The 23754-nt window shown below is 39.7% G+C and overlaps 1 non-coding gene across 1 annotated transcript; it reads right to left on the bottom strand.

The window, feature by feature from the left end:
• Nucleotides 1-21205: 21205 nt before the first annotated feature.
• On the bottom strand, nucleotides 21206-21308 carry LOC131756446 (U6 spliceosomal RNA). Its single transcript, XR_009335629.1, has one exon. It is a non-coding gene; the product is annotated as a U6 spliceosomal RNA (small nuclear RNA).
• Nucleotides 21309-23754: the final 2446 nt, after the last annotated feature.

Below are 23754 nucleotides of genomic sequence, written 5' to 3'. Positions count from 1 at the left end.
ACTGTCTTGATTACTGTGGCCTTGTAGTATAGTCTGAAGTCAGGGAGCCTGATTCCTCCAGCTCCATTTTTCGTTCTCAAGATTGCTTTGGCTATTCGGGGTCTTTTGTGTTTCCATACAAATTGTGAAATTCTTTTTTCTAGTTCTGTTAAAAATGCCAGTGGTAATTTGATAGGGATTGCATTGAATCTGTAGATTGCTTTGGGTAATACAGTCATTTTCACTATGTTGATTCTTCCAATCCAAGAACATGGTATATTTCTCCACCTATTTGTATCATCTTTAATTTCTTTCATCAGTGTCTTATAGTTTTCTGCATACAAGTCTTTTGTCTCCTTAGGTAGGTTTATTCCTAGATATTTTATTCTTTTTGTTGCAACGGTAAATGGGAGTGTTTTCTTAATTTCATTCTCAGATTTTTCATCATTAGTGTATAAGAATGCCAGAGATTTCTGTGCATTAACTTTGTATCCTGCTACTTTACCAAATTCATTGATTAGTTCTAGTAGTTTTCTGGTAGCATCCTTAGGATTCTCTATGTATAGTATCATGTCATCTGCAAACAGTGACAGCTTTACTTCTTCTTTTCCTATTTGGATTCCTTTTATTTCTTTATTTTCTCTAATTGCTGTGGCTAGAACTTCCAAAACTAGGTTGAATAAGAGTGGTGAGAGTGGGCAACCTTGTCTTGTTCCTGATCTTAGTGGAAATGGTTTCAGTTTTTCACCATTGAGAACAATGCTGGCTGTGGGTTTGTCATATATTGCCTTTATTATATTGAGGAAAGTTCCCTCTATGCCTACTTTCTGCAGGGTTTTTATCATAAATGGGTGTTGAATTTTGTCAAAAGCTTTCTCTGCATCTATTGAGATGATCATATGGTTTTTCTCTTTCAGTTTGTTGATATGGTGTATCACGTTGATTGATTTGCGTATATTGAAGAATCCTTGCATTCCTGGAATAAAGCCGACTTGATCATGGTGTATGATCCTTTTAATGTGCTGTTGGATTCTGTTTGCTAGTATTTTGTTGAGGATTTTTGCATCTATGTTCATCAGTGATATTGGCCTATAGTTTTCTTTCTTTGTGACGTCTTTGTCTGGTTTTAAGACTAATGTACTTTTAACTTCCATCTTGAGTCAGTCAATGAAAATTTTCTTTTCCTCTCCTCTTCTTCCTTCTTTTAACAATTGACATTCTTAATTCATATGAAGCACAGTGGGGTTTACTATTGTATTTAGAATGGAGAAGAGATTGAAAAACTCATCGGCTTTACTTCTCTGCACTTATACTGAAATCTTGAGAAAGTTCCTCCATCCAAAGTAGTCTAATTCTCCTATATGGAAACTAGGAGCTAATTATACATTAATAAGAGTTTAGATGTTCATCAAAATTTATAGACTGTTATTACTTATTCTAGTCATAAGTCTGAATGAGTAAGTACTGTGTTTGGCCGAAAGTTATTCTCTTATGTTCTAAAGATTTTGTTAAGATGTTGTTTTTAGTAGTGCCAATGACTATCTAAAACTCATCCCATGTTTAAGAACCCCCCAAAATATTCTTTCAAATTGGAAATAAAAATTATTTTATACCACTCTTCTGCTTTAAAACCCTCCAGTGTCTTAGTTTACCTAGAATAAAATTCTAACCCTATATGAAAGCCCCAAGCCTGTCTAAAAATACAAAGTCTATATGAAAACTCTTCTATCTCATGTGCCTCTATTTTCTTTGTGTGTATATATATATATATATTCCATCCATGCTGGCCTTCCCTCACTTCCTCAAATTCTCCAAGTTTGTTTCTGTTCCAGAGCCCTGGCACCAGCTGCTCCCTACATGTGGAACAGAGTTCTCCTTAATTTAATGTGACTCCCTCAGTCTAGTTATTCAGATTGTAGCTTAAATGCCTCCTTCAGAGAGACTGTCCTGGAGCACATATTTAAAGTAGCCCCGCTGTCCGCTGTCACTCTTCATTTCAACACCCAATTTTAATTCTTTGCAAAGTAGTTATTACCTGATATTTTTGTGTTTGTTTCTTCTTTCTCCCCTTTATTTATATTTTATGGTTAATCTCTCTAGTTGTTAAAAAGCAAGGTTTTTGCCAATCTATTTTACTTTAAAATTCTCTAGTGTTCGCAAAGTACTTGGTGTTTATTAGGCACCTAATAAATATAAACAGTAAATTAAAGAAGTACATAAAATTTCGAGTAATTTGTTAGTCAATCTAGGTGTAATTACTGGAGGAAATTCCTAAAAGTAGAACCACTGAAATATTATTAGAATTAACATTTATATCTTTAAGATGATAGGTGAGGGGAATCTAAGATTTTTAAAACATGGAATAAAATAATAAATCTTGTGCTATTTACAATATGGTGAACATAAACCATTCTAACAACTTTCAAAGTATTAAGATCCTGGTTTCATGTGCAGGTGAAGCATAATAGATTTTAGATGATTATAAATCATTTCACATCTTCACACGTGATTTGACACTTGCTTCTTAGATTCAAAATCATATAAAAATAATTCAACCATTGCATATTAAAAACTAAGACAGCTTGGAGATAAAGTTGGTTATATCTGTTTCATTGAGTTTAGAAAGATTTCCTAGAGCTATTCTCACAGTCCTGAAACATCACACGATTTTCACTAGTCATTGTGAAGGACCAGGTAAAGACTTACCTTACTAATGCATCATTGGAAAAAAACCAAGAAATTCTATTTTGGAGAAAAAATGCTGTTTGGGTTCAAATATGATTTGAACAAGGATGATCTGGATGTTATTTAGAAACTGTAGGCACTCAGGCTTTGGAAAAACGTTTCTAGAGAATAATAGTAATATTTTTGCAAGTCATCTTAAGGAGATTGTAGAAGAAATTTAAAAGTGTATATTACATTAGATATTTAGAATTCTGCTTGGTTATTTAGTAGAGTCAGGCTGTGTTTTATAGAATATTACTATTTAAAAGATAAGATGGGAGGGGAGCGAGAAGATGGCGGAAGAGTAAGACGCGGGGATCACCTTCCTCCTCACAGATACATCAGAAATACATCTACACGTGGAACTTCTCCTATAGAACACCCACCGAACGCTGGCAGAAGACCTCAGACCTCCCAAAAGGCAAGAAACTTCCCACGTACCTGGGTAGGGCAAAAGAAAAAAGAATAAACAGAGACAAAAGAATAGGGACGGGACCTGCACCAGTGGGAGGGAGCCGTGAAGGAGGAAAGGTTCCCACAAACTAGGAGCCCCTTCACGGGCGGAGACTGCGGGTGGCGGAGGGGGAAGCATCGGAACCGCAGGGGAGAGTGCAGCAACAGGGTATGGAGGGCAAAGCGGAGAGATTCCACAGACGATCAGTTCGGACCAGCACTTACCAGCCATAGAGGCTTGTCTGCTCACCCGCCAGGGCGGGAGGGGCTGGGAACTGAGCCTCGGGCGGATCCCAGGAAAAGGTCTGGAGTGGGCAGAGTGAAAACAGCCTGAAGGGGTTAGCGCACCACGGCTGGCTGGGAGGGAGTCCGGGAAAGTCTGGAGCTGCCGAAGAGGCAAGAGACCTTTTCTTCCCACTTTGCCTCCTGGTGCGCGAGGAGAAGGGTTTAAGCACGCCTCTTAAAGGAGTTCCAGAAATGGGCGCGGAGCTACCAAAGGGACAAGAGAATTTTTCTTGCCTCTTCACTTCCTGGGGCGCGAGGAGAGGGGATTAAGGGCACCATGTAAAGGAGCTCCAGAAGCGGGCGCAAGCCACGGCTGTTGGCCCAGACAACAGAGACGGGTGTGGGACGCTAGGGTTGCTACTGCCACCACCAAGAGGCCTGTGTGCAAGCACAGGTCACTCTCCACACCGCCCCTCCCGGGAGCCTGTGCAGCCCGCACAGCCCGCCACTGCCGGGATCCAGGGACAGCTTCCCCAGGAAAACGCACGGTGCGCCTCGGGCCGGTGCAGCGTCACACCGGCCTCTGACGTCGCAGGCTCACCCCGCATCCGTGCCCCTCCCTCCCCCCGGCCTGAGTGAGCCAGAGCCCCCAAATCAGCTGCTCCTTTAACCCCGTCCTGTCTGAGCGAAGGGCAGACGCCCTCGGACGACCTACGCGCAGAGGCGGGGCCAAGTCCAAAGCTGAACCCCAGGAGCTGTGCGAACAAAGAGGAGAGGGGGAGGTCTCTCCCAGCAGCCTCAGAAGCAGCGGATTAAAGCTCCACAGTCAACTTGAAGTGCCCTGCTGCTGTGGAAAACCTGAATAGACAGCGAAATATTCCAAGTTGAGGAGGTGGACTTTGGGAGCAAGATCTACTATTATTTTCCCCTTTTTTCTTTTTATGAGTGTGTATGTGGGTGCGGCTATGTGAGGTTTTGTCTGTATAGCTTTGTTTTCACCATTTCTCCTAGGGTTAGACCGACCCTTTTTTTTGTTTTCTTTCTTTAATAGAAATTTTTCTTCTTAATAAGTATTTTTTATTTTAATAACTACATTTTATCCTACTTTATTTTGTCCTCTCCCTTTCTTTCTTCCTTCCTTCCCTCCTTTCTTTCCTACTTCCCTCCTTCCCTACTTCCTTCCTTCCTTCCTTTCTTCCTTCCTTTTTTCCTTCCTTCCTTTCTTTCCTTTCTATTTTTTTCTCCCTTTTATTTTGAGCCGTGTGGATTAAAGGCTCGTGGCACTCCAGCCAGGTGTCAAGGCTATGTCTCTGAGGTGGGAGAACCAACCTCAGGACACAGGTCCACAAGAGACCTCCCAGCTCCACGTAATATCAAACGGCGAAAATCTCCCAGAGATCTCCATCTCAACACCAAGACCCAGCTTCACTCAAGGACCAGCAAAAAACAGTGCTGGACACCCTATGCCCAACAACTAGCAACACAGGGACACAGCCCCATCATTTAGCAGAGAGGCTACCTAAAATCATAATAAGGCTACCAACATCCCCATACACACCACCAGACATGGACCTGCCCACCAGAAAGACAAGATCCAGCCTCATCCACCAGAACAGAGGCACTAGTCCCCCCAACCAGGAAAACTGCTTAACCAACTGAACCAACCTCAGCCACTGCGGACAGCCACCAAAAACAGAGAGAACTACGAACCTGCACCTGCAAAAAGGAGACCCCAAACACAGTAAGATAAGGAAAATGAGAAGACAGAAAAACACACAGCAGATGAAGGAGCAACATAAAAACACACCAGACCTAACAAATGAAGAGGTAATAGCCAGCCTACCTGAAAAGGAATTCAGAATAACGATAGTAAAGATGATTCAAAATCTTGGAAATAGAATAGACAAATTGCAACAAACAGTTACCAAGGACCTAGAAGAAATAAAGAGGAAGCAAGCAACGATGAGCAACACAATAAATGAAATGAAAAATACTCTAGATGGGATCAATAGCAGAATAACTGAGGCAGAAGGACGGATAAGTGACCTGGAAGATAAAATAGTGGAAATAACTACTGTAGAGCAGAATAAAGAAAAAAGAATGAAAATTGAGGACAGTCTCAGAGACCTCTGGGACAACATTAAACGCACCAACATTCGAATCATAGGGGTCCCAGAAGAAGAAGAGAAAAAGAAAGGGACTGAGAAAATATTTGAAGAGATTATAGTTGAAAACTTCTCTAATATAGGAAAGGAAATAGTCAATCAAGTCCAGGAAGCACAGAGAGTCCCATACAGGATAAACCCAAGGATGAACACGCCAAGACTCATAATAATCAAACTGTCAAAAGTTAAATACAAAGAAAACATATTAAAAGCAGCAAGGGAAAAACAACAAATAACACACAAAGGAATCCCCATAAGGTTAACATCTGATCTTTCAGCAGAAATTCTACAAGCCAGAAGGGAGTGGCAGGACATATTTAAAGTGATGAAGGAAAAAAAAACTACAACCAAGACTACTCTACCCAGCAAGGATCTCATTCAGATTTGATGGAGAAATTAAAACCTTTACAGACAAGCAAAAGCTGAGAGAGTACAGCACCAACAAACCAGCTTTACAACAAATCCTAAAGGAACTTCTCTAAGCAAGAAACATAAGAGAAGGAAAAGACCTACAAGAAAAACCTGAAACAATTAAGTAAATGGTAATAGGAACGCACATATCAATAATTACCTTAAATGTAAATGGATTAGATGCTCCCACCAAAAGACACAGACTGGCTGAATGGATACAAAAACAGGACCCATATATATGCTGTCTACAAGAGACCCACTTCAGACCTAGGGACACTTACAGGCTGAAAGTGAGGGGATGGAAAAAGATATTCCATGCAAATGGAAATCAGAAGAAAGCTGGAGTAGCAATTCTCATATCAGACAAAATAGACTTTAAAATAAAAACTATTAAAAGAGACAAAGAAGGACACTATATAATGATCAAGGGATCGATCCATGAAGAAGATATAACAATTGTAAATATTTATGCACCCAACATAGGCACACCTCAATACATAAGGCAAATACTAACAGCCATAAAAGGGGAAATTGACAGTAACACAATCATAGTAGGGGACTTTAACACCCCACTGTCACCAATGGACAGATCATCCAAAATGAAAATAAATAAGGAAACACAAGCTTTAAATGATACATTATACAAGATGGATTTACTTGACATTTATAGGACATTCCATCCAAAAACAACAGAATACACATTTTTCTCAAGTGCCCATGGAACATTCTCCAGGATAGATCATATCTTGGGTCACAAATCTAGCCTTGGCAAATTTAAGAAAATTGAAATCGTATCAAGTATCTTTTCTGACCACAACGCTATGAGACTAGATATCAATTACAGGAAAAGATGTGTAAAAAATACAAACACATGGAGGCTAAACAATACACTACTTAATAACGAAGTGATCACTGAAGAAATCAAAGAGGAAATCAAAAAATACTTAGAAACAAATGACAATGGAGACACGACAACCCAAAACCTATGGGATACAGCAAAAGCAGTTCTAAGAGGGAAGTTTATAGCAATACAATCATACCTTAAGAAACAGGAAGCATCTTGAATAAACAACCTAACTTTGCACCTAAAGCAATTAGAGAAGGAAGAACAAAAAAAACCCCAAATTTAGCAGAAGGAAAGAAATCATAAAGATCAGATCAGAAATTAATGAAAAAGAAATGAAGGAAACAATAGCAAAGATCAATAAAAGTAAAAGCTGGTTCTTTGAGAAGATAAATAAAATTGATAAACCATTAGCCAGACTCATCAAGAAAAAAAGGGAGAAGACTCAAATCAATAGAATTAGAAATGAAAAAGGAGATGTAACAACTGACTGCAGAAATACAAAAGATTATTAGAGATTACTACAAGCAACTCTATGGCAATAAAATGGACAACCTGGAAGAAATGGACAAATTCTTAGAAATGCACAACCTGCCGCGACTGAACCAGGAAGAAATAGAAAACATGAACAAACCAATCACAAGCACTGAAATTGAAACTGTGATTAAAAATCTTCCAACAAACAAAAACCCAGGACCAGATGGATTCACAGGCGAATTCTATCAAACATTTAGAGAAGAGCTAACACCTATCCTTCTCAAACTCTTCCAAAAGATAGCAGAGGTAGGAACACTCCCAAACTCATTCTACGAGGCCACCATCACCCTGATACCAAAACCAGACAAAGACGTCACAAAGAAAGAAAACTATAGGCCAATATCACTGATGAACATAGATGCAAAAATCCTCAACAAAATACTAGCAAACAGAATCCAACAGCACATTAAAAGGATCATACACCATGATCAAGTGGGGTTTATTCCAGTAATGCAAGGATTCTTCAATATACGCAAATCAATCAACGTGATACACCATATCAACAAACTGAAGGAGAAAAACCATATGATCATCTCAATAGATGCAGAGAAAGCTTTTGACAAAATTCAACACCCATTTATGATAAAAAAACCCTGCAGAAAGTAGGCATAGAGGGAACTTTCCTCAACATAATAAAGGCCATATATGACAAACCCACAGCCAGCATTGTTCTCAATGGTGAAAAACTGAAACCATTTCCACTAAGATCAGGAACAAGACAAGGTTGCCCACTCTCACCACTCTTATTCAACCTAGTTTTGGAAGTTCTAGCCACAGCAATTAGAGAAAATAAAGAAATAAAAGGAATCCAAATAGGAAAAGAAGAAGTAAAGCTGTCACTGTTTGCAGATGACATGATACTATACATAGAGAATCCTAAGGATGCTACCAGAAAACTACTAGAACTAATCAATGAATTTGGTAAAGTAGCAGGATACAAAGTTAATGCACAGAAATCTCTGGCATTCTTATACACTAATGAAACTTAAAAGCTTTTGCACAGCAAAGGATACCATAAACAAGACCAAAAGACAACCCTCAGAATGGGAGAAAATATTTGCAAATGAAGCAACTGACAAAGGATTAATCTCCAAAATTTATAAGCAACTCATGCAGCTCAATAACAAAAAAACAAACAGCCCAATCCAAAAATGGGAGAAGAACTAAATAGACATTTCTCCAAAGAAGATATACAGATAGCCAACAAACACATGAAAGAATGCTCAACATCATTAATCATTAGAGAAATGCAAATCAAAACTACAATGAGATATCATCTCACACCGGCCAGATTGGCCATCATCAAAAACTCTAGAAACAATAAATGCTGGAGGGGGTGTGGAGAAAAGGGAACACTCTTGCACTGCTGGTGGGAATGTAAATTGATACAGCCACTATGGAGAACAGTATGGAGGTTCCTTAAAAAACTACAAATAGAACTACCATATGACCCTGCGATCCCACTACTGGGCATATACCCTGAGAAAACCATAATTCAAAAAGAGTCATGTACCAAAATGTTTATTGCAGCTCTATTTACGATAACCAGGACATGGAAGCAACCTAAGTGTCCATCAACAGATGAATGGATAAGGAAGATGTGGCTCATATATACAATGGAATATTACTCAGCCATAAAAAGAAATGAAACTGAGTTATTTGTAATGAGGTGGATAGACCTGGAATCTGTCATACAGAGTGAAGTAAGTCAGAAGGAGAAAAACAAATACCGTATGCTAACACATATATATGGAATCTAAAAAAAAAAAAAAAAAAATGTCATGAAGAGATTAGTGGTAGGATGGGAATAAAACACAGACCTACTAGAGCATGGACTTGAGGATATGGGGAGGGGGAAGGGTAAGCTGTGACGATGTGAGAGAGTGGCAGGGACATATACACACTACCAAATGTAAATTAGATAGCTAGTGGGGAGCTATAGCATAGCACAGGGAGTTCACCTCTGTACTTAGTGACCACCTAGAGGGGTGGGAGAGGGAGGGTGGGAGGGAGGGTGACAAAAGAGGGAAGAATTATGGGAACATATGTATATGTATAACTGATTCACTTTGTTGTGAAAGAGAAACTAACACACTATTGTAAAACAGTTATACTCAAATAAAGATGTTAAAAAAAATTAAAAAAAAATAATAAAATAAAAGCAGCAAGGGAAAAACAACAAGTAGCACACAAGGGAATCCCCATAAGGTTAACATCTGATCTTTCAGCAGAAACTCTACAAGCCAGAAGGGAGTGGCAGGACATATTTAAAGTGATGAAGGAAAAAAAACCTACAACCAAGATTACTCTACCCAGCAAGGATCTCATTCAGATTTGATGGAGAAATTAAAACCTTTACAGACAAGCAAAAGCTGAGAGAGTTCAGCACCAACAAACCAGCTTTACAAAAAATGCTAAAGGAACTTCTCTAAGCAAGAAACACAAGAGAAGGAAAAGACCTACAAGAACAACCCGAAACAATTAAGTAAATGGTAATAGGAACACACATATCAATAATTACCTTAAATGTAAATGGATTAAATGCTCCCACCAAAAGACACAGACTGGCTGAATGGATACAAAAACAGGACCCATATATATGCTGTCTACAAGAGACCCACTTCAGACCTAGGGACACTTACAGACTGAAAGTGAGGGGATGGAAAAAGATATTCCATGCAAATGGAAATCAGAAGAAAGCTGGAGTAGCAATTCTCATATCAGACAAAATAGACTTTAAAATAAAGACTATTACAAGAGACAAAGAAGGACACTACCTAATGATCAAGGGATCGATCCGTGAAGAAGATATAACAATTATAAATATTTATGCACCCAACACACGAGCACCTCAATACATAAGGCAACTACTAACAGCCATAAAAGGGGAAATCGACAGTAACACAATCATAGTAGGGGACTTTAACACCCCACTGTCACCAAAGGACAGATCATCCAAAATGAAAATAAATAAGGAAACACAAGCTTTAAATGATACATTGCAAAAGATGGATTTACTTGATATTTATAGGACATTCCACCCCAAAACAACAGAATACACATTTTTCTCAAGCGCTCATGGAACATTCTCCAGGATAGATCATATCTTGGGTCACAAATCTAGCCTTGGCAAATTTAAGAAAATTGAAATCGTATCAAGTATCTTTTCTGACCACAACGCTATGAGACTAGATATCAATTACAGGAAAAGATGTGTAAAAAATACAAACACATGGAGGCTAAACAATACACTACTTAATAACGAAGTGATCACTGAAGAAATCAAAGAGGAAATCAAAAAGTACTTAGAAACAAATGACAATGGAGACACGACAACCCAAAACCTATGGGATACAGCAAAAGCAGTTCTAAGAAGGAAGTTTATAGCAATACAATCATACCTTAAGAAACAGGAAACACCTCGAATAAACAATGTAATTTTGCACCTAAAGCAATTAGAGAAGGAAGAACAAAAAAACCTCAAATTTAGCAGAAGGAAAGAAATCATGAAGATTAGATCAGAAATAAATGAAAAAGAAATGAAGGAAACAATAGCAAAGATCAATAAAAGTAAAAGCTGGTTCTTTGAGAAGATAAATAAAATTGATAAACCATTAGCCAGACTCATCAAGAAAAAAAGGGAGAAGACTCAAATCAATAGAATTAGAAATGAAAAAGGAGATTTAACAACTGACACTGCAGAAATACAAAAGATTATAGGAGATTATTACAAGCAACTCTATGCCAATAAAATGGACAACCTGGAAGAAATGGACAAATTCTTAGAAATGCACAACCTGCCGAGACTGAACCAGGAAGAAATAGAAAATATGAACAGACCAATCACAAGCACTGAAATTGAAACTGTGATTAAAAATCTTCCAACAAACAAAAGCCCAGGACCAGATGGCTTCACAGGTGAATTCTATCAAACATTTAGAGAAGAGCTAACACTTATCCCTCTCAAACTCTTCCAAAAGATAGCAGAGGGAGGAACACTCCCAAACTCATTCTATGAGGCCACCATCACCCTGATACCAAAACCAGACAAAGACGTCACAAAGAAAGAAAACTACAGGCCAATATCACTGATGAACATAGATGCAAAAGTCCTCAACAAAATACTAGCAAACAGAATCCAACAGCACATTAAAAGCATCATACACCATGATCAAGTAGGGTTTATTCCAGGAATGCAAGGATTCTTCAATATACGCAAATCAATCAACGTGATACACCATATCAACAAACTGAAGGAGAAAAACCATATGATCATCTCAATAGATGCAGAGAAAGCTTTTGACAAAATTCAACACCCATTTGTGATAAAAACCCTGCAGAAAGTAGGCATAGAGGGAACTTTCCTCAACATAATAAAGGCCATATATGACAAACCCACAGCCAGCATTGTTCTCAATGGTGAAAAACTGAAACCATTTCCATTAAGATCAGGAACAAGACAAGCTTGCCCACTCTCACCACTCTTTTTTTTTTTTTTTTTTTGTGGGCCTCTCACTGTTGTGGCCTCTCCCATTGCGGAGCACAGGCTCTGGACGCGCAGGCTCAGCGGCCATGGCTCACGGGCCCAGCCGCTCCATGGCATGTGGGATCCTCCCGGACCGGGGCACGAACCCGTGTCTCCTGCATCGGCAGGCGGATTCTCAACCACTGCGCCACCAGGGAAGCGCCTCACCACTCTTATTCAACCTAGTTTTGGAAGTTCTAGCCACAGCAATCAGAGAAAATAAAGAAATAAAAGGAATCCAAATAGGAAAAGAAGAAGTAAAGCTGTCACTGTTTGCAGATGACATGATACTATACATAGAGAATACTAAGGATGCTACCAGAAAACTACTAGAGCTAATCAATGAATTTGGTAAAGTAGCAGGATACAAAATTAATGCACAGAAATCTCTGGCATTCTTATACACTAATGATGAAAAATCTGAGCGTGAAATTAAGGAAACACTCCCATTTACCATTGCAACAAAAAGAATAAAATATCTAGGAATACACCTACCTAAGGAGACAAAAGACTTGTATGCAGAAAACTATAAGACACTGATGAAAGAAATGAAAGATGATACAAATAGGTGGAGAGATATACCATGTTCTTGGATTAGAAGAATCAACATTGTGAAAATGACTCTATTACCCAAAGCAATCTACAGATTCAATGCAATCCCTATCAAATTACCACTGGCATCTTTTTTTTTTTTTTTTTTTTTTTTTTTTTGTGATATGTGGGCCTCTCACTGTTGTGGCCTCTCCTGTTGTGAAGCACAGGATCTGGATGCACAGGCTCAGCGGCCATGGCTCATGGGCACAGCCGCTCCGCAGCATGTGGGATCTTCCCGGATCAGGGCACGAACCCGTGTCCCCTGCATTGGCAAGCGGATTCTCAACCACTGCACCACCAGGGAAGCCCAAGCACTGGCATTTTTTACAGAACTAGAACAAAAAATTTCACAATTTGTATGGAAACACAAAAGACCCCGAATAGCCAAAGCAATCTTGAGAACGAAAAATGCAGCTGGGGGAATCAGGCTCCCTGACTTCAGACTATACTACAAGGCCACAGTAATAAAGACAGTATGGTACTGGCACAAACACAGAAATATAGATCAATGGAACAGGATACAAAGCCCAGAGATAAACCCACACACATATGGTCACCTTATCTTTGATAAAGAAGGGAAGGATATACAGTGGAGAAAAGACAGCCTCTTCAATAAGTGGTGCTGGGAAACCTGGACAGCTACATGTAAAAGTATGAAATTGGAACATTCCCTAACACCACACACAAAAATAAACTCAAAATGGGTTAAAGACCTAAATGTAAGGCCAGACACTCTCAAACTCTTAGAGGAAAACATAGGCAGAACACTCTATGACATAAATCACAGCAAGATCCTTTTTGACCCACCTCCTAGAGAAATGGAAATAAAAACAAAAATAAACAAATGGGATCTAATGAACCTTAAAAGCTTTTGCACAGCAAAGGATACCATAAACAAGACCAAAAGACAACCCTCAGAATGGGAGAAAATAGTTTCAAATGAAGCAACTGACAAAGGATTAATATCAAACATTTATAAGCAACTCAGGCAGCTCAATAACAAAAAACCAAACAACCCCATCCAAAAATGGGCAGAAGAACTAGATAGACATTTCTCCAAAGAAGTTATACAGATTGCCAACAAACACATGAAAGAATACTCAACATCATTAATCATTAGAGAAATGCAAATCAAAACCACAATGAGATATCATCTCACACCAGTCAGATTGGCCATCATCAAAAACTCTAGAAACGATAAATGCTGGAGAGGGTGTGGAGAAAAGGGAACACTCTTGCACTGCTGGTGGGAATGTAAATTGATACAGCCATCATGGAGAACAGTATGGAGGTTCCTTAAAAAACTACAAATAGAACTACCATATGACCCTGCAATGCCACTAGTAGGCATATACCCTGAGAAAACCATAATTCAAAAAGAGTCATGTACCAAAATGTTTATTGCAGCTCTATTTACGATAACCAGAACACTGAAGCAACCTAAATGTCCATCAACAGATGAATGGATAAAGAAGATGTGGCACTTATATACAATGGAATATTACTCAGCCATAAAGAGTAATGAAACTGAGTTATTTGTAATGAGGTGTAGAGACCTGGAGTCTGTCATACAGAGTAAAGTAAGTCAGAAGGAGAAAAAGAAATACTGTATGCTAACACATATATATGGACTCTAAGATAAAAAAATGTCATGAAGAGATTAATGGTAGCACGGGAATAAAACACAGACCTACTAGAGCATGGCCTTGAGGATATGGGGAGGGGGAAGGGTAAGTGGTGACGATGTGAGAGAGTGGCAGGGACATATACACACTACCAAATGTAAAATAGATAGCTAGTGGGAAGCTGCCGCATAGCACAGGGAGTTCACCTCTGTGCTTTGTGACCACCTAGAGGGGTCGGATAGGGAGGGTGGGAGGGAGGGTGATGCAAGAGGGAAGAGATATGGGAACATATGTATATGTATAACTGATTCACTTTGTTGTAAAGGAGAAACTAACACACTATTGTAAAACAGTTATACTCAAATAAAGATCTTAAAAAAAAATAAAATAAAAGATAAGATGGATGAGAATAAGGAGTCATTTAGCTTCTTTATCCCATCTCTTCTTCATTCAGTCATTCCAACACACATGCCCTTATGAAGATTCTAGCTAAATAATGAAAATAGAAGTTTAAAAAATTGCTTGTTTTAAAACATTTCCACCAAGAAAGTAAGCTAACTGCTGGAACACAAAAGCTAGGCTAGTTATTGAAATTAGCAGCTCCCAAATGTCAGAATCTTAATTGTCAAGACTTACTGCTTGCTCACATCACATAGTCCACTGCAGTCTGGCATCTCTTCTCAAAGCAGTGATTCAGAGGCTCAGCTTCCCCTTCCATCTTGTGGTTCTTCTTCAACATATCAACTTCAAGTTTGCCTCAGAAGTAGAAAGAGAGTAGAGGGCTGTACGGAAATTTAAGAGACCAGGCAGCGACTTTCCTGGTGGCACAGTGGTTAAGAATCCGCCTGTTGATGCAGGGGACATGGGTTCAATCCCTGGTCCAGGAAGATCCCACATGCTGCGGAGCAACTAAGCCCACGTGCCCCAACTACTGAGCCTGAGCTCTAGAGTTCGCGAGCCACAACTACTGAGCCCACGCACCACAACTACTGAAGCCCACGTGCTCTAGGGCCTACTTGCAGCAACTACTGAGCCCACGTGCTGCAAATACTGAAGCCTGCACACCTAGAGCCCGTGCTCCGCAACAAGAGAAGCCACCACAATGCAAAGCCCATGCACCGCAACAAAGAGTATCACCACTGGCTGCAGCTAGAGAGAGCCCATGCGCAGTAACAAAGACCCAATGCAGCCAAAAGTAAATAAAAATTTTTTTAAGAAGAGACCAAGCAAAGAAAAGGTGCACATTCTATCAACTAGAGCTGAGTCACATAGCCCTGCTAACTTGAAGGAGGCAGGGAAATGTAGTAGTGCCCAGGAGAAGGAGGCAAAGTTTTGATGAGAAAATAGCAGTATTCTATCCTTACTCTTTAATCAAGTCAAAGTATTAATACCCACACAATGGCAGCCATAGAAGTAGGCTACTCAGATCTCCTTCAAGAGGACCTGATACATGGAGCATAGTTGATTTACAACCCTAGCTGTTACAGCTTTTAATCAACCACCACAGATAACACTTTTCCCAAGCTGCTATGAATCAATGGCTGAGTTTGGTCAGTACATAAGAACCAGACCATTCATGTTCAGTGTGAGATTCTTTAAAGAATAACTTGTGCTTTGAGTCTACCCACTGGCTTAGCCAAGACTTTCTTAGAATGAAAATGCATTCAGAGGCTGATTCTAAGCAATCCTTTTCTCCTTCTCTCCTTTCACAGTTGTCAAACCTACATAGTGGTCTGAAGCCTCTTCTTACCTACTCCTACTCTCACTTTTATCCTTCACAGAGCCACCACAATAAATCTCTCAAATGTCTAATCCTGTCTTGGTGCTTACTTATGAGAAGGCCTGAATTGGTGAAAATGGTACTAAGATTGATTCAGGAAATCAGGCAGCAAGGTGAGTTTTGAGAATGGCTCACTCCTTAACTGGCTGACAAAGAGGACTTTGTTCTAAGTGGAATGTGCAGGATGGATAATCTCTGGCACAAAATGGCAGCCTAATTGCTGAAGGTTCTAGCAGTGATACCCTGGAAAAATGTCCTGGTGTACAGGAATGACCTTGTTGGTGCTATGATTCTGGTATTTAAAAGATTCATGGAGAGCAACTCCTTCAAGGACAGTGGCGTTATCTGGTTACTACTAGGCTGTGTTTGACAACTTGCAAAGAGAAAGCAGGAAACTGAAGGTGGTTAATAGAAAATTAAATATTTTGATAGCTAACAAAAAACCCCTTTCTCCTCCAGAGTAAGAGCAGACATGGGTGATGTATTAATTCAGGCTGCCATAACAGAATGCCAAAGACTGGGTGGCTTAAACAATAGAAATGTAATTTTCTCAGAGTTCTGAAGATTCGAAGTCCAAAATCAAGGCATCAGCAGGGCTGGTGTCTGGTAAGGGCTCTTTTCCTGGCTTGCAGATGACCACCTTCTTGCTGTGTCCTCCTATGGCCTTTCCTTGATGCATGTAAATGGAGTGAGAGAGCAAGCTCGGGTGTTTCTACTTCTCGTAAGGACACCAGTCCTGTTGGAGTAGGATCTCACCTTTATGACTTCATTCAACATTAATTATCTCCTTAAAGGCCTTATCTTTGCATAGAGTCACATAGAGGGTTAGGGCTTTAACATGTGAAATTTAGGAGGACACAGTTCAGTCCATGATAGTGAAAAGCAGAAAAGCAGACATGGGACTTCTGAGTCACAACACTCCAGAGATGCTAATTGATCAGTCAATGTAGGTCTGTTATGCCAAGGTCGGGGCCTTGTTTGAGAAAACTTGGTAAGGATTCTGGTCACCAGTTTCAGTGTGTGGCAGTTTTCTTCCCCACAAACCCCATCAATTCTCTGACACCAGCTGGATGTCCCTACAGTTCAACTCAATTTGATACTATCTACCTGGAGACAGCTGGGTTCGATTAATTTGCTAGAGTAGCTCACAGAACTTAGAGAAACACTTTGCTTACTAGATCAATCACTGGTTAATTGTAAAAGGATATAACTCAAGAACATCCAGATGAAAGAGATACACAGCACAAAGCATGGGGAAATGTCGTGGAGTTTTTTCATGCCTTCTCCACGTGTACCATTCCCCTCAAATCCTCACGTGTTCACTAACATAGAAGCTCTTTGAACTCCATCCTTTAGGGGTTTTATGGAGGTTTCATTACATAGGCATGATGGATTAACTCATTGGCCATTGGTGATTGAACTCAGTCTCCAGCCCCTCTCCCTTCCCCAGAGGCCACTGGGTGGAACTAAAAATTCCAATCCTCTATTCATATGGTTAGTTCTCCTGGCAACCAGCCCCCAACTTGAGGTGTTTTCCAAAAAGTCACCTCATTATTATTAACAAAAGGCACCCTAATTGCTCTCACCATTTAGGAAATTCCAAGGGTTTTAGGAGCTCTGCGCAAGAAATGACATGAAGACCAAATATATATTTCTTGTAAATAAAAATAGCACACTTAGGAACCTGGTACATAGGTTGGAGATAATTGGATGGATGCTCCTGATGATCTTGGTTATGTAGACCTCTCTGAACTCCCAGAGCTCCCAGGGGTGGCTTACATCTCCCTGGAGAACTCTGTAGAAAGACATTACAAAGGCTTCTCCCCAGCAATGCAATATGTATCCCCTTAAGGAGATGTCCCATCTCCTCCCCTAGCTGCCAGTCTGATAATAAGTGTTAAATCTCAGTATATCCCAGCTGGGGACAAGCTGGGCGTCATAAAGGAGGATAGAGAGTACACACCAAGAAAGAGGCAAGAATTAGCTTGCATGTTTGATAGAGTCACAGAGCTCTGTAAGACATGTGAAGAATCCCTGGGATTAGGTTTTAAAATTGTTTAAGGGGTCCAGAATAAAGACAGGTTAAGCAAAAATGTATTTGCTTCACAATACTTTCTAAGGATGTGTGATTTAATATCTTGTAAGGAATGGGGCAAACTCTTTGCTGGGTATGCTGTTAGGTGTGTGGAAAAATCAAAGATCTATGCTGGGTAAAGTGGAAATTCCTAAATAGAATTCAGGTATTGGTATATGGCATGAGGTATATGGTAGAGGAAGGAATAGAGTCTCAAGGAAGTGGACATACTGGAATGGACATATTGTATAAGGCCAGAAAACCTACTAGATGATTAAGTCTCATCTTCAAGGCCATGAAGAATGTACTGGTGAGAGGGGAACCAGCATCACTGAGAAGTTCAGGGGTTGGTCTTTTCTGTAGGCCAGGGCTGTTAGGAGGAGAGGGGCTCACAGACCTGGGCTCTTTAATATCTAGGTGGCTTATGAGGCACCAAAGTAACAGACACCAGGGGGCACTGCTTACAGTCAGGAACCAAGAGGTCCTAATTACTGTAACAACTAGAAAGTTCAGAGAGGACAGTCAAAAAGATTTGTAGAGATGGTTAACAGAGGATGGTGTCTATATAAGTAAAATACATGGGCAGCCAACAAGTGTGCTGCTTAATATCTACAACCAGAAAATGATAAGAATGGAAGGACAGGAGACTGAGAGCAGTCACTTCAATAAACAGTCATAATTCCTTGTTCAGTTTCTGGGTCTGAGCTGATTTTCACATACAGACTTTATTAACAGAAGAGGTGTTCAGCTCCCTAGCAGGAGAGACCTACAACCCACAGCAAGTGTATACTATATTATATACTATCCCCAAAGGGGCCCGGGGTCACTTACTTCAGCGCCTTTACACTGGGGAAAGAGGAATGCCTGGACATTTTGAGAACTATTGCACACAGAATTTGAACTGATATCCACACTTAGAGACTCAAAATTTATTATGGTCCCCATGTGAAAGTAGCAAGTAAAAGAGGCCAAGTAATAAAGGCAGTCCTAATTAAAGTCAAGTTTACAATAGCTAATGGGTCCACGGATAGAACCATGTGACTATTATTTTCCTAGTCTCAGATATATAATAGGGATTGGCATTCTTGGCAGTTGGATAACACTCACACTGAATTCTTGACCTATGGAATAAGAGTTATCATATCATAGTGAAGATAGTTAAAGCCAAGTAGGAACTCTGAAACTATTCTGTCTTACCCCTGACCAAGACACTAAATTTAAAAAAAGTATCACACCCTGGGGCAATGGTGAAGATTAGTGCTTCAATTATGGACCTAAAGAACATAGGGATGGTGGTGTCTATTATACCACCATTTAATTTTCCAGGATTCATCATTTTCTTCAGGTACCTGACAGTCAAATTAAATAGTAAATATTACTTAGTTCATCTTATTGTAGACTATCACAAGCTCAACCAAGTAGTTTTCGTAGAAATGGAATCAACAATATCTAGATTTTGTGTCTGGCTTCTTTCACTTAATACAGTGTTTTCAAGGTTCATCTATGTTGTATAATGTATAAGTACTTCATTTCTTTCTATTGTAAAGTAATGTTCCATTGTATAGATATACCACATCTTTTATCCATTGTTTTTGTTTATCTATTTATCAGATAATGGACATGTGGGTTGTTTCCACCTTTTAGCTATTATGAATAATACTGTTATGAAAAAATATATGTTCTAATGTGAACATATGTTTTTAGTTCTCTTAGGTATATATCTAGAAGTGGAATTGCTGGGTCATATGATACCTCTACATTTAACCTTTTGAGGAATGCCAAACTGTTTCCCAAAGCAGCTGAACCATTTTACATTCCCACAAGCAATATATGGCGGCTCTAATTTCTCCACATCCTTGCCAACACTTGCTATCATCTGTCTATTTTATTATAGCCATCTTCCTGTGTGTGAAATGATATGTCATTGTGGCTTAGGTTTACATTTCTCTAATAACTAAGGATGTTACAGATATTTTCATGTTTTTATCGGCCATTTGTATATCTTTTGAAAATGTCTGTTTAAATCATATGCTCATTTTAAAATTGGATTATTTGTCTTTTATGTCTTTTTATTGGTGAATTGTAAGGGTTTGTTACCAAGCAAGAGCTCATTGCCCAGCACCCATAGAAGCTAATACCATGGGACTAGCTTTTGAGAAAAGAAAAGTACTTTATCTTGAGGTTGACCAGCAAGGAGACAGGAGGCAGGGCTCAAATCTGTCTTCTGATCTGGAGTTCAGTCAAACTTTCATGAGTTAGGGGAGGATGTGTTGGAATGTGGAAGCACTGGCAGGGCAGGTTTCCACTGGAGGGCTTTGGAACTTGGCCATGTATGGTAAGGTGTGGTAAAGTGGGCTTCAGCATCAGATCTTCCTGGACAACAGACCCTTGGCTTTTGAAAGTGTTCTTGTGTTCAGGTTCCAGTCATGTCCTAGTCCTTTGGTTACATAGAAGGGAGAAACTTTAGTTCTAAGTATTATTTGAGGTCAAAATTTTCTCCTCTACTCATGCTTTGGTTGCATGACTTGCAGTTTTGTTCTGTTGTTTCTGAAAAACAACTCAGTATCTCATTATCAATAGAGTAGGACCAGATTGAGCTGGTCCTGAGGTTATAATATATATATATATAGGGACGTAGTGAGAGAGTAGCACTGACATATATACATTACCAAATGTAAAAGAGCTAGTGGTAAGCAGCCACATAGCACAGGGAGATCAGCTCGGTGCTTTATGACCCCCAGAGGGGTGGGATAGGGAGGGTGGAGGGAGGCTCAAGAGGGGATAAGGGGAATATACGTATACCTATAGGTGATTCACTTTGTTGTAAAGCACAAAGTAATACAGTGTTAGAAAGCAATTATACTCCAATAAACATGTATTTAACCCCCCCCCAAAAGTTCTTTATATATTCTGTATCCTGGACCCTTATCAGATAAATGAGTTGCAAATATTTTCTCACATTCTGTGAGTCATCTTCTCATTTTCTTTTTTTAAATTATAATACAAAAGTATTTTCCTTTAATGAAGATTTTCACGTCATGTTTAATGGGAAACAACTAAAATGTTATGTAAAGAGCCCAGGAGGTAAATTTTTACTATTTATCTTTCATATCGTATCATTTTTCTTCAAAATCCGTACATATTCTTGTATGTTTTCAAAACTAGATCTTGATATAGATTTGACTCATCAGTAGATCCTAGAGGAGAAGCTCTATAGGATCCAGATTCAGATTCATCAGCAGCTTCTTCTAGTTTCCTAGTTATATTTTAAAAATAAGAAACACTTCATGAATTTGCATGTCATCCTTGTGCAGGGCCCATGCTAATCTTCTCTGTATCATTCTAATTTTAGTATATGTGCTGCCGAACAACTAAAATGTTATGTAAAGAGCCCAGGAGGTAATTTTTTTTCTACTGAATCATCTTGGCAACCTTGTCAACTTACTGTGATTATTACTGAGGAGAAGAGTATACTTAGACTTAATCCTATTTCCCTCCCTGATTATTGTTGTTCATGTTATCAAGGTTTGTTGCCCTTACTAAATTTTTTGTTCTGTTAATAAAGGTGCTATAGTGTTTAATCTTAGCTTTATTTTTAAAAAGCTTCAAATTGCCCACAAAAACTTTTACCTTAGCTTCTCTAATTCTGGAGTTCTCTACTTTGCATCATTTTGTTTAGCTGAATTTTTTCTCAAGTAGTAGTACCCCCTCCACCTCTAGGAGGGGCACACAACTTTAGTTCCCTCAGTATTATTTAGGTTAATGTCTGCCTGTTCCTTTTAATTTGAATGGCAACTTGACCTGGCATATATTATTGCAGGGGTCAGCAAACTTTCTGTAAAGAGCCAGATAGTGAATGTTTACAGCTTTGTGGGCTTTATGGTCTCAGTTGTACCTACTCAGTTCTGCTGCTGTAGTGCAAAAGCCACCATAGACAATTTGTAAGCAAGTGGATATGATTGTGTTTCAATAAAATTTTACCTGTCAAAATAGATGGTGGCCAGATTTGGCTTATGGGTTGTGTTAAACTGGCCCACCTATTATTGGATCACAGACTCCCTTATAACTTTGTGGACCTGTTTGTTCAGTGAATATTTACTGAGCACCTACTCTACACGTTGTTGGACAAGGCAAAAAAAAAGGCCTGTTCCCTAATTAAAAAACAACCAAACCTACATGCCAAAAGAAGGAGAGAGAGAGAGAGAGAGAGAGAGAGAGAGAGAGAGAGAGAGAGGGAAGGAGGGAGGGAGGGAGGGAGGGAAGAAGGGAAGAAGGAAGAGGTGAGGGAGAAATAATACAGAGAAATCAGACTGCAGTAGGACAGACAACATTTACTAGAATGTACTCTGCAGAGGTGATGAGAGAACCTTTCAACTATGTGATGATCTGGGCAAAATATTCCAGTAATGAGACAAAGCAAGTTCAAAGTCCCTGTGGTGTGATTTAGAAAAGAGAGAAATGCAGTGTTATTGAACAAATTGATTTAATGGGAGAGTGTTAAGACTTGAGGTGAGAGAGGGAAGTGTGAGAACTGTAAAACATTTGGATTTCATTCTAAATGCAACGGGAGGACACTGGAGAGTTTTAAGTGGGGCAGTTACATTACCTGATTTATTTTTTAAAATGATCACTCTGATTGTATTTGGAGAGATTTAGCAGGAAAAAGTATCAGAGGGAGTATTTTGAAGGTTATTGCCGCAATTCAGGAAGGAATTCAGGAAGGGCTCAGTAAGGGAGATGGCAAGAGGCTTTGGTGAAAAATGTATGATAAAAGATAAATTTGGAAGTAGAGCCAGCAGGCCTTACTGATGAACTGGATTAAATTGATAAAGAAGAGAGCAGAATGATAACTTTTTGATTTTTGGCTTGAGAAATTTTATGGTGCCTCTTATTGAGATCTGGAAGACTGAGGGAATAATACTCCTTCTTAGAGCTAGGGAATATCCCTTATATGCCTATTTGATAGGGAAAAGATATGACTACATAAAGAAGGCAGGGATATATATGTCTGGAATTTGATATGAAGTCAGGGATAGAGATAAAAATCTGGAGGTCATTGTATAATAAAAGGTCATAGAAAAGAGAAGAGAGCTCAGGAATGAACTCTGGGCCATCCTAACATTTACGGCAAAGTAAGGCAAGAAGATGGTAGTTGTGCGGCTAGTGATAGAGGAGGCAGAGTAGAAGGAGTGATTAGATAAGAAAAAGAAAACACTTCAGTGAGGCATGAGGAAGATGGAGAGTATAGTGACACAAAGTTACAAAACACAATTTCAAGGAGGACATAAACAGACTAGTATAAAAAATATGGTAGAGAGACAGAGAGAAGATGGCGGAAGAGTAAGACGCGGAGATCACCTTCCTCCTCACAGATACATCAGAAATACATCTACACGTGGAACAACTCCTACAAAACACCCATTGAACGCTAGCAGAAGACCTCAGACCTCCCAAAAGGCAAGAAACTCCCCATGTACCTGGGTAGGGCAAAAGATAAAAGAATAAACAGAGACAAAAGACTAGGGACAGGACCTGCACCAGTGGGAGGCAGCCATGAAGGAGGAAAGGTTCCCACACACTAGAAGCCCCTTCACGGGTGGAGACTGCGGGTGGCAGAGGGGGAAGCTTCGGAGCCATGGAGGAGAATGCAGTAACGGGTGCGGAGGGCAAAGTGGAGAGATTCCCGCAGAGGTTCAGTGCTGACCAGCACTCACCAGCCTGAGAGGCTTGTCTGCTCACCTACCGGGACGAGCGGGGGCTGGGAGGTGAGGCTCGGGCTTTGGAGGTTGGATCCCAGGGAGAGGACTGGGGTTGGCGG

The sequence above is a fragment of the Kogia breviceps genome, chromosome 4, assembly GCF_026419965.1.
Source record: "Kogia breviceps isolate mKogBre1 chromosome 4, mKogBre1 haplotype 1, whole genome shotgun sequence".
NCBI classification, from domain to species: domain Eukaryota; kingdom Metazoa; phylum Chordata; class Mammalia; order Artiodactyla; family Physeteridae; genus Kogia; species Kogia breviceps.
Note: the sequence above shows the minus strand (reverse complement) of the source record. Positions and strands in the feature narration are given on the sequence as shown.